General features: G+C 35.2%; 1 protein-coding gene across 1 annotated transcript in view; it reads right to left on the reverse strand.

Annotated features, from left to right (window-relative positions):
- Positions 1-13,481, reverse strand: part of Klf12 (Kruppel like factor 12) — a 581,477-nt gene that overhangs the window by 526,901 nt on the left and 41,095 nt on the right. Inside the window, exon 2 of the mRNA XM_010622344.3 lies at positions 3,164-3,278. The gene's annotated coding sequence lies outside the window, so the exon portion shown is untranslated. The remainder of the gene's footprint in view (positions 1-3,163; positions 3,279-13,481) is intronic.

A 13,481-nucleotide genomic window follows, 5' to 3' on the forward strand; every position in this document is an offset into this window, starting at 1 on the left:
TTTATAAAAAAATTAGATTTTTTTCCAGTGTCTTCTGTTGATTCCACTTCTATTTTTGTGCTAGTACTGTGTTTTTTTTTGTTACTGTAGCTTTGTAGTATAACTTTAAATGCAATATTGTGATGCTTCCCAGTTTGTTCAGGATTGCTTTGCTATTCTGGGTCCCTTCTAGTTCCAAATGAATTTTTGGATTGTTTTTCCTAGTTCTGTGAAGAATGTTATTGGTCTTTTAATAAAGATTACATTAAATCTAGGTATCATTTTGGAATAGGGCCATTTTCACAGTTTCAGTTCTTCCTACAGCAGATATGTTTCCATTTCTAATGTCCTCTTCAGTTTCTTTCTTCAGAGTCCTATACTTTTCATTACAGAGGTCTTGCACTTCCTTGGTTAGACTGATTCCCACCTCTTTAGGTTGTTTTGACACTATTGCTAATGGAATTGTTTTCTTGATTCCTTTCTCTGGTATGCCTGGCTTATTTCACTTAACATGATATCCTCCAGGATTTTCTCCTTCTGCTCCTACTTCTTTTAAGTAAGAAAAGGTAAACACAAAATTTGGTACAAGTGTGTGGCATGGGAGTAGTAGCTTCCAGAATTCCTTTCTTTTCTAAGCCTCAAAAATATCCCATTGTATATATACCACAATTTCTTCAATGAAGTCTTGAAAATATTTTGTCTAAGTTTTTCAATTGTTCTGATGTGCTTAACTTGTCATTATTAAAAACTCACATATCACGTTAATCTTATAAAATTAAATTGAAATTTTTTGTGGTACTGGGGATCAAACCCAGAGTCTCATGCATGCTAGGCAAGCATTCCACCACTGAAATAAATCCCCTCTATTACTTAAACTTAAAAATATAAAGTTATACTTTCTCTTCCTATTACTTTTTAAAAATTTTCTTTCTCTATGTTTTTATTTTTAGTTCTTCCCCTTTTTGGGTCACATGGAAATTCCATAGCCCATATTTTGTCTTGCACTTTTATAACTCTAATTTTCTTAAACTTAATTTCTTTGATATAAGCTTTGGAAGGGAATATTTATTCTAATATAAAAATGAGGAAATTATCAAAAGTACACTTCCTTACATTCCTATCTCTCTATTTTTCTTTTTTCTTTTTGCTTCCTTATGTTTTGTATCAGGTACTTTCTTTTCATAACAGGTTGTTAGGCCCAGTTTATATGACTTGGCCCTATGTTCACGTATAGTCGATACTAGGTTTAAAAAGAGGCAGTTTGGTCTACTGATACTGTTAAATAATGGCAGCATGATCTGAGGAAACTGCAGCCTCAGTTTGGGTTTGTCATTTCTGGATAATTTTCTAGTAAAGTCTACTCTGTCTGAAGGCCCCATCCCTCCTTACCTGTGGGAGCTCACAGAACAGGTAGAAGGACAAGATTCATGGTACAACCCCGTAGCTCACAGGTCATTCACTTCCCAATTCTCTGCTCAATTAATGCTATTTACTGGTTCCCTTTTTCACTTCACCCCATCACACTTGAATGCTCTTTATCCAGTATTGGTTGCTGGGGTGAGAAGAGATAGAACTCATGTGTGCCTACATGGGCATCTCCTTGATGCTGTTTGGTGGTGGTTTGACCTCCATAGTCTCCCTTCCCCATCCATGATACCAATTCTTGCAATTTCCTTCTTTTTTTTTTGGTACCAGGGATTGAACTCAGGACTTGCTCTTCCAAGGCAGGCGGCAGAGCCACTGAGCTAAATCCCAATTTCTGTAATTTCAATTTAAAACTTTGGTTAGTTCCCTGGGACACTCCAATCTTATTTCAGAGAAATTTATACTTTAAACAAGATCTGAAGGACATTGACTTAGTATTTGGCATCCTCTTTGAGGTTAGAGTAAATTTCTCTGTTTTGTAGTTTGAATCTGAAACATTCCCCAAAGGTCCATGTGTTGGACTTGGTCTCTAGTGTAGCACTTACAGGCAGGACCTCTAAAAGGTGGATCCAAGTGGAAAGAAGTGCTGGTGTGTCCTTAAAGTGGGTACTGGAATCTTAGCCCCAATGAGCAGGAGCAGAGTACACATCTGAGTTCCTCTATCTTTTCCAAAGCACACGAATCTGTGTCTGCAAGCTTTATTTCTATTTATTGATTTGCTCATTAGCATCTGTGCAGCTACTATACTTTTTTAATTACTGAAAGTTTGTACTGTATTTTTTAATTCCTAGAGCAAGTCTGTTTTCCCTTTAAATGTGTTTCACTGTTTAAATAAGTTAAATATGTTTAAACATGTTAAGTATGTTTAAACAAGTTTAAATATGACTTTACTAGTTGCTAGCACTTATTCTGCTAAAAACTTTCATAACCTATTGACAATTGTGAAATAGTCATATTGGAATTTTCCTTGTAAGTTCAGTAAATTTTCAGATAAACATGAAGGGTTTGATACTCAAATATTAAATTTGATAGAGTAAGTAAAATAATCTGTACCTTTTGCACTCTTTAAAAACAGGTAAATTTTATTGATAATAAAAAAGGGAAAATACATTATACTGTGGTAACAATGGTCATGTTGGTCTTATTCCTTGAAATAGTCCCAGAACCTAGCACAGTAGCTGGCATAGATTAGAAATTGAAACAATAGTTGAATAAATCAACAGTTAACTTTAATAAAGTTAGTACAGTTTTTAGAAATAGCATTCTTACTCTGTAGGACTGAGAAAAAAACTTCTAACTCTACTTAATTTAACAAAGAACTTTGAATCAAACATGCCAAGACAGAAGGAAATGAACACATAACACTCCTACCCTTTTTCCTTTTGTGGATATCTGTATCTTTTTTGCAGTGCTTTGAACACTTTATTTTATTTATTTATTTTTTTTGCACACTTTAAAAGGACTTATTTGGCTAGGAGATTTTGGATGGAAAATAAGAAAGACAAGTAACTTATTTTATGAGCAAACAACTTGCAAATAGCTGACTACCCTAATTATGTCTTAATAATACACAACTGAATTGTTCCATTACAGAGCATGACTTTGTATAAAGTGATGGAACTGTACATGATATAAATAATATCTAAGAGTTTACAGGTAGAATTTCTCTCAAAATCTCCTGCCAGCCTCCCAACTAATTTTTAGATGCTTATGCTGTGGTTTCTGTATCCCATATAGTTAGGTATTTTTATTTACTTACTTTGGATTCCTTAGATCTTCCCCTCCATAAGACAGTTTCCAAGTATGGTGAAGAACATGGTCTTACATGAAGGGCTGAAGACTTTGCTATTGAACTCTCTGGGACCCAGGAAGTCCTGAAAGTAATAGAAGTAAAAGATGGATCTTTGGGTGGTCCAACATTCTCAGGGCATTTATTTCCTCATGTTGGGTCATCCAAGCTGAGTTGCATCAGTGTCAACATATTAAAAATAGATCAACCTCAGTCAATTTTCTATTTCACTTTGAAATGTGGAGTTTTGACTCTATGCTGCTGGCCGTGCAATGGCTCACACTGTGTGAATAGTAACAGACTTTCACAGGCACACGGATTGACTGCCTTTCACTGATTCTTTATGGTGCACACCCACATATGCTATTTGTTTTAACTTGTCCATTTTTTGGCATCAGTGGAGCAGGGGAAGTGAAAACTACCTGTCATAACTCTGAGGCCAACTCACTTATTTTCTAGAAGAAGACTTTGTATAACGAAGAACTGAAGCATTAGCTGCTTTCTTGTCTGCTCTTCCTATTGTGCATTTCCATTAAAAAGAAAAATCTTCCCCAGAAACTTTGTCCATTCACAAAAGAGAGAGAATCCCTCCTAAGCATGGGATCATGTTCCCACAAATATTTTCATCCTACATTTCTCAAAATTCCAAATATATATAAATGAATGACTCAATGGAACAGTGTAATTAACATATTCATTGATCTTCTACAGAAAAATAAAGAACTTTGATTCTTTATGAATTCATGCATTTGTTCAAAAAAGATGTGATTGTGGGTCCTGGCCTACCTGCTGGGCCTAGGAAGGAATCATATAAATATATTTCCTAGACCTCCAAATCTTTGATCATAGGATTTCTTATAGGTTAGTGAAATTTATAAAATCCAGAATCTTATAGTTTTCTCTGTGGAGAAACCCAATACACACTACAGAATCAATTAACCAACCAACCTATTACTCTACACAATGTAATCAATTGATACTAAATGGAGAGTTTTTTAAAAAGAAGAAATGTTCATTATTTGATTTCCCTAGAATCTAAATTCTTCCTCAGTTTTATTACACATAAGAGCCACTATAGCATATAACTGCCTAGAATTTACTGTTTTAAATCTTCAGCAAGTAATCTAGAACACAGTGTATGAAAAACTCTGCTAGAATAGTAGGTCTTGCTCTGAGTTGGTAGCATTTTTTCTTTCAAAATAACTTATAATAGCTTTGAATAACTGATATATTGAATAAATATTATGAGGAAAAATTTAAATTGAAGATATTTTTGTAATTTTGCCCACCATGCCAAACTGTTGGTTTAATTTAATCAGAAATATAAAGAATTGGCAAGTAATTGGAATGCACATTATTACTTGTTCAAATGAATGAAAAGAGCCATGATAAAGAAGGAAAAATGCAGAGCATTTTGATGTTGCCTTCAAGTTTGTGTTTTATTTGAAAAAAAATATTTAGGAAAACTGGGACTTTCAATCAACTGAAAGCATTCAGGCTACCAAAAACTTTCTCCTTGATTGTATACAAGTCAGAGAATAGCAGTGCCGTAACATAACAGAATTAAGCAGTACCTAAAACATGCCTGGAAACATAAATGTTTTGGCTGTAGCACCGTTAGGGACAATTTGAGAGTCAAATGGATTATGTATGTAGTCTTCTCTACCACACCTGATCCCTTGATATCCTCATCCTATTCTGAAGTTTCATTTACATCTCTACAAAGAGGATATCCACGACTAGGATGCATGTCCCTAATTTCTCCTCCACACCCAGAATTTTGATTCCACACTACCTCAAGGATATCAGTTGATTATTTTTGTTATGAAAGTTATATTATTAACAAGGGTGTAGTTGTGTTTTCTTTCAAAATATTCCTTTCAGATGAATCTCTAAATCTCTTTGAGATTTATTTCCTACCTCTTCTCCATGAAGTATTGTGGGTAGCCCTGGCTTATATGGCTATTATTCCTAAAGGGCAATTAGTTATTTGTACAGTGCCCAAAAGTGATAATCAGTCATTCATTTATTGAACACATGCCATTTACCAGGCTAATTAGAGACATGGAAAATTGAAAGGTCAATGAAATCCAGTTCCTACCCTTGAGAATTTGTTGTCTATTGAAAGAGCTCTGTCACACACGTAGAGTTGCAATAAAATGGAAGCAAATGCAAAAATAAAGATAAAACAATTTGTTCCACGGATATAGGGAAAAATTAATTTTGTCAAGGGAAATTAGGGGAAAAATAGATTTTTTTTCATTGTCTGGAAGGATGAAGAGATGTCAAAACAGAGAAAAATGAAATGTTTGCAGCAGAGCAAATACCATGTGGCCATGGACATGTATTCTGCTGTGGTGATGGATAGAAGAAGGTGATAAGTTCAGAACAATTCAAACTGGAAGCATGCTGACTAGTTGCTGGCAAGTTGTATTATGTCCCACTTTAAAATGTGCTTTCATACTACATTCATAAATTTGAGTTTTATCAGGTATGTGATATTATTATAGACATACAAAATGGTACACAGAGGTGTAATGGGAGTATTTTTTTTTTTTTTTACGAAAGGAAGCTAATTTGGGGAGCTGTGTGAAGAATGACCTAAATAAAGAGAAAGCTATGAGAACATGGAGAAGACCAGTGTCACAATCTAGGTAATAGTTGATGGGCACTGGCTAAGGGAAACTAAGAAAAGCCACTGGCTTGGGAAGGAGAGGAGGGATAGACTAAAGAAGATTTTCTGAGAACAATTGGCAGGACTTGCTAATGATCCTGGTAGAGAGTAGGTAAAAAAGAAACATATAGTTTTGAAATTTTTGGCATGGGAGGCTGGATGAATCTTGGAAGACATTAAGTAGGAGAAGCAAGCTAGCCAGAAGAAGAATGTGTGTCTTATCTTGGATGCATCCATTTAATAAATCTGTGGGGCATCCATGTGGACATGTCAATAGGCAGTACAAAATATGAATCTTCTGGACAGGAAGACTAGCATTGGAGTTTTTGGAATCACTAGCAAATAGATCATGATAAAGATATGGGCTATAGTGAAAAAAAATTAACTCAGATTGCTCATATATTAGCAGTCTATACTCTTAGAGAGTGTTGTATTTCCATCTTAACATTAAACCACATTATTCCCTAAATTAGTGTGCTTTGTGGTAATATTACATCAACTCTCTGTGAAATGAACTGTCTTACTCATTTTTTTATCACTCCTAATTGAACCCTGATGCTTCTTGCAGAGTGGTTGCACAATAATGGTAGATAAATTACATCTCCTCATAGTTTTGTAATCTCTTTAACATTATGAGTCTCAGATGATAATTTATATATTAATTTTGATTCTCTGAACAAAGTGTGTGTGTGTGTGTGTGTGAAAATGGCTCCTTACTTAAAGTTTTTTTTCCCCTCTTTTATCTTCATCCATTGCCAAGGGTAATAATAAAAATAACCCAAGCGGTTATAGTACCACTCTTCACAACATTAGCCTTCTCATTTGAGAGTGGAAAATATTATAAGAGAGGATAATTCATGGAACTTTATGGTTTATTCTGGGCATGAACAGATAGCTACATATTTATATATTTCCTTTAAAAATTCCCCATTTCTTTGTGAAAAGGAACATATAAAACTGTTGTCCAAACAAATGATATTTGAACTGATAATAGAGAATCTAATCTTTTAAAAATGTGTTCAATTCTTTTAGTTTTTCTCTTTGACAGAAGGATATCTAGTCAATTTTCATGGACCTTAGACAGAACCAAAGATCACTATGTTGAAGTTAATCAGTAACTTGAAATGCCTTTTTTATGTGTTTAGAGGAAAGAGAAAGAGACAGATTGCTGTGGAAGTATAAGATGTTATTTCTGCAAAAATACTTGTATCGGTACCAATTTTAAATGTCAGTTTTCTTCTCCCTAAGTTTATTTTACCTGTCTGCTAGGATGAGATTCAAAATGATCCACTCTGAGGAATATTATCTGTCTCTTCTACATTTTGCTGTGAAGCATTTTGTCATATACTCTAGGCACTGTATGTTAAAAACTCTGAAACTGTATTATACAGTGGAAACAATTTGAGTCTTACCTTGGAAAAAAAATCACAAATTAGACTGAAATAAAGGTAATATATTCTGGAAAAGTAAACCAGTAAAATTTGAATGAGTCATGTTCTAAAATAATGAGTTACAGTTTTTTAATCCTTGAAATAACATTATTGTGATAGTTTCCATAAAACATTACATATTAATAAGATTTTAAGTTAGAATGTGTCACTAATATCACTTCATTGATAAGGAAATGTTAAACTGAGGAATATTAAACCCTCTTTCCAAGACCACAGAGGAGTCAGTAGCAGGACATACATGGGGACTGAGGTTGTCTGATTCTAAATCTGTGAATCTTTTTACCTATATGTTGTGTTTATATTCTACGGATTTAATTACAATGTAAGGAATTAGAGTTTGATTTAGATGAAGTGGAAATAATGGGAAAAATATTTGAAATGAAATGTAGTGCCACTCATTGTGCCCTAAATCAGTGCACTTGATAATTATGACCGGAGTTTATTTACATCATCGTTTACTAATGCCCTTAGGGTTTTTCCCCAGTGTGAAGATTAAACTCTGTTACTTCTATCAGTTTTCATGATTTTCTTTAAATTTATAAAAAAGAAAAATGAAAGAAACCAAACACTGGTGCTGCATGCTTAATGAATAATTTTAAATATCATTTGATCCTCTATCATTGAGTATTAGGAACTTTCAGTACTTTCCACAGTGGAATTGTTTTGCTTTGTTTTGTTTTGTTCTGAGACAGGGTCTCACTATGTAGTTGAGACTGACCTGGAATTCACTATGTAGCCCAGGCTGGTCTCGAACTCACAGTGATCCTCTTGCCTCAGCCTCCCGAGTGCTGGGATTACAGGCGTGTGCCACCACGCCTGGCTAGTACAGTGGATTTTTACATTCTAGGTACTGACATGCTAAAACATGCAATGATACAGACCATCTGAAAAAAGATTAACAAGGAATCCCTTGGAGTTGCTAGTGGAGGTGGCATTATAGAGTCACAAAAATATTTATGATGCCATATGCCTGGCTTCCTAGACTGTTGGAGCCATCATCATCATCATCAAAGTGTGAATTTGTAAGGGAGATAGTCTTTAAGAAGAATCAAGTGTATCATTTAGATCTAAAATGCCCCCTAACAGTCTCATGAGTGTGCAATGTGACTGAGGGTGCTATAATCATCAGTGAGCTCACTGGGGACATGACCTGGAAGGGTGTATTCTTGTCCCCAACTCCTCCCTTCCCTCTGCTTCCTGGCTGCCTCTGGCTGAGCACCTCTGTCCTCCTGTTTTTGCCGTGGTGTCTGTGGAGCATGAACTGTAACCATGAGTCAAATTAAGCCTCTCCTCCTTTAAACTGTGGGTGTTGGGTGTTGCATTCCAGTGATGAGTAATCAACATGTCCCTAAGTATTCTGAAGAATACATCTTTTTTTTTTCCTTAAAATCTTTTATAGGTACATTTTAGGTATACAATACATTTACATTCATCATTGGGAACTTGTACCTTTACATGATGTATCTTGGTACTTATTTTTTCCCCATTCCCCTAGCCTCCCTTCAAACCCTCAGACCCTCCCTATTTACAATGATTTTGTTTCCATTTTTTCCTTTTCTCATATTTTTTCCTTTCCCCTACCCTCCCACTTCTCCTACCCCTTTGAAGAATACATTCTTAAAGAGTGAAATCCTGTCCCTCCACCCACCCCTAAGGGCCTTTGACTCCTGGATCCATTTTTCACTGTTCTGAATAAGTAGGGTTCATAAATTCTATCTGTACTTGCCAATAATTCTGTGCTTTCCTCTGCCGTATGATGTGTACAATTGCTTGTAAAAGTAAGGAAGTACTGGTGAAGGTGATGCATGGTAACAAAGTCATGTCAGACTTGAAAGGGAGAGAATTTGGAAGAGGCAAAAGCTTATGATGATAGCCTAATTAAAGAAAATTATTCACTTGCATAAATACTTGGAATACTTAGGGTTTATAAGTGCTGCTGTACTCAACAATAATTCTATACTTTCCTCAGCCTCACGGTGTGCTCAGCTGCTTATAAAAGTAAGGAAAAGGTGATGCACAGTAACAAAATTTTTGCTTTTGCTATCTCCGTTTCCACCTTTACCTGCTTATCGTTTGTCCTCGGCATAGCAGCCAGTGTGATCCTTATAAAACTAGTCAGATCATATCGCTTCGTTACTATTTCAGATTAGAGACAATGCTATTTGATCTGTGTATCTCCAATGACTATCACTGGAGCTTTGCAGACAATAAATATTTTGCTGAACAATTAAAACTAAAAAGAGGGGGAAATATATCAATTATTTGCCACATACCTCTAACTTCTTGAACATCTCGACAATACCTTGTTATTAATGACACATAAGTTTATTTGATGAACAAAAACATCATATATATATATAGGGTGGGGGGAGTACAGACAAGTTAAGGAATGTGCCCATAATTGCACTAGTAGAGAGATTGGGGGCTTAGGTTCAAATTCAACCCCCTTTCCTGAGATTTTTTTGCTCTCATTTCTGGCTCTCTGTCTCTGTTATGCTATACTTCATTTACAAGTTTGGGGATTATTTGGCCTGCCTATCCAAAGTGTTTGATTTCACAATAATTGTTGCTTTTGGAAATATCTCCTACAAAGGCCAAACTCTGACATTGCAGGAAAACACGAAGTGGATATGAAAGCTTGTCAGTCAGCTTGACTCTTTCTAAAAATCTCTTTCTTTCATACTATCTTCAAAGCACACATCATTCAATATAGAGCCAGGAGCACGAGAATTATTATTATGTACTGGCAAACAGCTTTGACTCAGGTTTTAAATCTGGGGATGAAAACCGTCTACTGTCATGTAGGAAATAAGATTTCTTAAAATTGTTTTTTTATTATTACATTAGGTCTGTTCAGAGAAAAATTGACAGAAAGCATCTGACTTATTAAAGTCAGATACTCAAAGATATTTAAATTTTTGTCTGAATTGATGATGTATTAATACTGATGTTAAAATTCCAGAAGCTGTATTCACCAGATGAATTATGGTGTAACAAGATCTTAGATTAACATAAATGAAATTACCTTCCCTTGTAAATAATCATCTTCCTTCAGACAGTTGCTAATAGGAGTAGAGCTTGGAGGGCATGATGAGAAGGAGCGAGTCAGTTAGTTTCAGCCTGTGCTTTCAGCTCTAACCCTAGAATAAAACTTTCCCTTTCCAAAGGCTACAGAAGATTAATGTGATATTAACATACATTTCTGAATAGGCTTTTATTTCCAAAATGAGGATTGTGGTCAACTAGACTTATATGAATCTTTGTAACTGACTCTGCTATGCACCCATTTAGCAGTATCAGAAACTGCTACATAAAACTGACCTTGATAGTTTATTCCTTCACATGTATTTGCCCAATCTTTTGAACTAGACTGTGATGAGAGACTGACTTGCTCTCGTAATGTCCTCATTTAAACTCCCACGCCTCTAAGTAATTATCTAAATCTAAAAGATGATTAATCAATACTTCTGAGAAATTTAGTTTACATTCCAACAAGAGTATCTTAGTCTAGGTTTGAGGATTTCTAACTTCTAAAAACGGAACCTGTATCAATAAAGATATTTTAACACACCCTTTAAAACATTTAAAAAATTGATAGGCATCCACTGCATGGCATCAGAAGTGTTGATTTGTGCCATCTCATGCAGGTCGGCACAATTGGAATAGAATCACATTTCTTCTTTCCAGGAGGAGGGCTAAACGACTGCTGCATGCAGTCTCACAAAGGACGTTGTCAAAGACAGTAGAGTTCCTCTGCTTAGTATTGGGAGGTTTGATTCCAAAGTTTTGGTTTGGATCATCATGGTAGACCTGGTTTTTAAACCAGGGTTTCCCATTAAATGAAACAAATGAACAGGTTCACACTTTGAGAAAGCTACTCCTTTGATTTGCATGGGTTTTATAGGAAGAGCTGTAGCCATCAGGGGGACTGGACCTTTGTGCACAGGGCACCCTCAGATCCAATTTGATTGTTCTCACTCTATGGCCCAGCAGCTCTGACCTGCCCTTAAAACATCCCTGCAGTGGGCAACTGTCCCCTCAGGTGCCGTGCCTGTATCACATATCCACAGCAAGAAGATCATGAGGAGGGTTTTTTTTTTTGTACCGGGATTGAACTCAGGACCTTTCCTTGGAAGGCAGGTGTGGTGCTACTGAGCTAAATAGAGCAGGGTATTTTAAAAGTGACAAGGGGAAGGGGATCTAGCCAGTGGTGCCACCATCTGCTTTGCAAGCGCAAGGTCCAGAGTTCAATCCCCAGTACCAAAACAAAACAAAACAAAAATAAAAACAAAAACTAAAAAAGCTAAAAAGCTAAAAGCAACAAAAAAATATGTTGCTACCAGTTCTTCCACAAGCATATCTGTTATAATGCAATTCCTTTGTTTCTAACTATATATTGTAGTCTGGAAAAGCATGATGATGTTCAATTAAAATATAACTTACTTGTAGAGGTACAAGATCCCAACAATGAATGTAACTGTACTGTATCTCTAAAATGCACCAATAAACTCAATTAAAGCTGAAAAAAAACTTACTAAAATGTATATTAAAATCCTTCAGCCCATTAAACATTCTATATGAAGACAGATGAATGAAGTAATTTAAACTCAAATTTAGAATATAGTTTTTAGAATTAGGAAGCAGAGGATCTTCTATCATAAGGCAGACTGTCATCTCATAGGCACTTGAAGAGCATCGTATGATAAAGATGTATCATAATATTAAAATTATCATTCTAATAAGTGATATAACAAAGTTGCAAGACATAAGATTCATATACAAAATCCATTGCTTTCTTAAATTCCAGAAATGGGTGGTTGGAATTTGAAATAAAATAATAGCATTTACATTAGCAACAGTAATAACATGTTTCATAAATCTAACAAAATATGCATAAGTTGTAAACAAGGAAAATTAATAAAACTGATGAAAGCATCAATATTGGATTATAAATTGTAACCAGCGCTCCACAGTAACGCAAAAATATAAATTATAAGCAGTTAGAGTAGAGAGGAGGTATATAGGAACTCTCTGTACTCTGTTCCATTTTTTTCAACAAACCTAAAACTGCTTAAAATAAAGCCTATTAAAATAAATGCCCTCGAAGGGATGTAAAAATGCTGCTACATTAAATATAGCACACAGACAGAAATACGTCCCAAGAAGCTATGCAGCATTTACAGAGTTTTCTGAGAAGAAGCATAACACAGTGCAAGATCCAGCTTTTAGAAACACATGGTTCTGGACTCAAATTTGAAATCTACAATTTGCAATATTTGTGAAAATCAAAACAATTTTTTTCTTAGCCCTTATATTTTTATCATCTATAGAGCATGGGTAAGAACAACTACCTCATTTAAATAAGATTATGTTGGCAAACTTTGTAAAACCCTGCACGACACACTGTAAATGTTTCATAACTGGCCATTCTCAATCCTTAATACACAAAACTACAATTAAGGGCTGTCACATTTCAAAAGCTAACACAATGAAGCCAGACATAAGAAATGTCATTGGAAGATAGGAAAGAAAAAGAACAAAGAAAAAGTAATTCATTTGATTGGCATACATACATTGAAAGCCCATTTATCTACCTCCTTTGTAGGTTTTATTACTGTTATTTACAACTGAAAACATTTTTAGAGATCTCTCAAGTCTGTTCAAGGAGAACCTGTTCAAGACCATCACACACACACACACACACACACACACACACACACACACACACACACAAAGACTTAAATACATTTTTAGTTTGTGAAAAGGTTTACATTTATAGTATGTAATGATAGATTTAGCTACCTTTATTCTATTTTAAAACATGGCATCAAAGTCTGTATGTAAAAATCCAAAATGATTCAATGACACCTTCTATGTTGGCTTTTTTCTTTTTTAACATATGCTGTCCAAGTTAATCTGAAACTCATCCATTCAAGGGACTCTCCCACTTTAGTCTCTCAAGTCCTGTGGCTATAAGCAAGTGCCAGTGTTTTGCGCTTCTACCTCAGTTGTTGGTGGAACAGTTGCTGAGTGTTTACTGACTCCTGAGGGCAGGAATATCTCCTAGCTTGGAGGGACACGGGATGTTTTTAAAAAATTGACTAAAGTACAAGTTGGGCTTTCATTTTTTTCTTGTTTTGATATTTGGTATAAATCATCAAGA

This window comes from Fukomys damarensis, unplaced genomic scaffold (genome assembly GCF_012274545.1).
Source record: "Fukomys damarensis isolate Sample0158 unplaced genomic scaffold, DMR_v1.0_HiC HiC_scaffold_6, whole genome shotgun sequence".
Lineage (NCBI taxonomy): Eukaryota > Metazoa > Chordata > Mammalia > Rodentia > Bathyergidae > Fukomys > Fukomys damarensis.